General features: G+C 36.9%; 1 protein-coding gene across 1 annotated transcript in view; it reads left to right on the forward strand.

Moving 5' to 3' along the window:
* EML4 (echinoderm microtubule associated protein like 4) overlaps positions 1-2,417 on the forward strand; it is a 241,702-nt gene that overhangs the window by 14,902 nt on the left and 224,383 nt on the right. The gene's annotated exons all lie outside the window — the stretch shown is intronic.

A 2,417-nucleotide genomic window follows, 5' to 3' on the forward strand; every position in this document is an offset into this window, starting at 1 on the left:
CTGTGCTCTTTGATCTTCATCAGTAAATGTTTTAATTCCTCTTCACTTTCAGCAAGCAAGGTTGTATCATCTGCATATCGCAGGTTGTTAATAAGTCTTCCAATCCTGATGCCACGTTTTTCTTCATAGAACCCAGCTTCTTGGATTATTTGCTCATTAATTCATGCTATAATGGGCTGTAGGTTATTTTATTTTTGTTTGTGTGTTTCTTGGTCATAGAATATGTGTATTTCTTGATTAATTAAATAAATAGTTTTTGATTACCTTTTTTGGACCATATCCTGTGCTAAATGTAGTGGAATATTTGAACAAGTTACTCAAAGTCTCTACTCTCGTGAATCTTATAATCCTGTTGGGGGCCCAGCAGTATTTATTCAGGAAATATTTATTGAATTTGTGGTATGTGTGCCATACTCATCTTGCTATAAATCAAACTCTTATAATGTAGACTTTTAAATAGTATAGTAAGAACCGGGATGATGAAGTGTAGGATGCTGTGGGAGCACAAGAAAGTTGGCTGTCTCGAACCTTCACAATCCAGTCTTTTGTTTTTCCCCCCAAATACATATTTTTGTTTAAAGGTATAGGTAGAAAAATATTGGGCAAGATCATAGTGTCCCAAGAAGCTCTTGCATGGAAATGGCTGTCCTTCTTGCCTTTAAGTATTGCGTATTGTAATTGTTATGTCTATGACCTGTGCTACACTTACTTTAATAAATGCTTTTTGACACTGTAATTTATAGATTACATGTCAAGAAAATTTGTTTATATGAAGAACTTACTGAATGTGGTTAGCAGCATTCATTATGGATTACACTTCAACGTAAAGAAAACAACATCAACAAAAAATCCTCACAACTGGATCAGTCGACAACATCATGATAAATGGAGACAATATTGAAGTTGTTAAGAATTTCATTTTGCTTGGATCCACAGTCAACACCCATGGAAGCAGCAGTCAAGAAATGAAATGACATATTGGTGTATCTACTGCAAAAAAAAAAAAAAAAAGAGTTCAAAAAGCAAAGTTGTCATCTTGAGGACTAAGGCACTTGTCCCAAGCCATCGTGGTATTTTTTATCATCTCATAGGCATGTAAAAGCTGGACAATGAATAAAGAAGAGGGAAGAGTAATTGATGTCTTTGAACGGTAGTATTGGCAGAGAATATTGAATATAGATTGTTAGAAGAATGAGCAAATCTGTTAGAAGGACAGCTAGACTACTCCTTAGAAGTGAGGATGTTGAGATTTTATCTCACCTACTTTGGTAAAGTGCTTGGTAACATGGAAGACCCAAGGAAAAAGAGGAAAATGCTCAATGTGATAGATTGACACAGTGGCTGAAACAATGGGCTCAAACATGGCAATGATGGTGCAGAACTAGCCGAAGTGCGCAGGCTCACTATGGTGTACCATCTCCATGGCACCTAACAACAGCGAGGCAAGGACACTAACATTCATTAAACTACAGTTTCTGGCTCTATGCCTGACAATTTACATAAGTTAACTGAAATAACTTTCCAAGGACCAAGAACATACCTTAAGTTAAACTTAAAAACAAAAACCCTCATGGGGGCTCCATTTCATTTAATCTACTTAAGTTACCCACTGCTGTTGAGTTAATTCCAACTCATAGTGACTTTGTGGTTAGCAGTGGATAAAGCCTTTGGCTGCTAATCACAAGGTTGGAAGTTCAAACCCACCAGCCGCTTGCTCCATGGGAGAAAGATGAGACTGCTCCTGTAAAGACTGACAACTTTGGAAACTGCAAGGAGCAGGTGTTTTTTGCCCTCTAGGGTTATTATGCATCATAATTAACTAAACAGTAGTGGGTAGATGAGGGTAACTTAAGTAGATTGAATAAAACTAAACCTCTTGTGTAACTCTTCATTTGGTAATGAAGGGTTTAGTTAACTGAAATTTACTATAGCTACCAGAATAAAAACTAATAATTCAACAGGTATTCAGCAACTGCTATATGCCAGTCATTGTTCTCATATTGGAAATATAGCAGTGAACAAAACAAACCAAAATTCCTCTTTTCATTAACCTTACAATGGGGGGAGAGAGACAATAAACAATATTCATTAAATAATTCACTCTTAGGAGGACAGTGACTCCATTTAAACATTAGTATCTGCATTGTTAATATGAACATTTTTTTTTTTAAGGTGTTGGTTCATAGTCCAGTGTTGACCCTACAGCACCACACCAGGAGTACTTTGGTTGTTGCTAAGTTGTTAAGTACCGTCGAGTAAGTTTTGACTCACAGTGACCCTGTGTAGGATTTCTAAAGAGCAGCTGTGGTGGGTTTGAACCACCAATCTTATGGATAGCAGTCCAATGCTGATCCTAAAGTTCCACACCAGGGCTCCGTATGTGTGTGTGTGTGTGAGTGTGTGTATTTTATATATAT

This window comes from Chrysochloris asiatica, unplaced genomic scaffold (genome assembly GCF_000296735.1).
Source record: "Chrysochloris asiatica unplaced genomic scaffold, ChrAsi1.0 scaffold00024, whole genome shotgun sequence".
Taxonomy (NCBI): Eukaryota; Metazoa; Chordata; class Mammalia; order Afrosoricida; family Chrysochloridae; genus Chrysochloris; species Chrysochloris asiatica.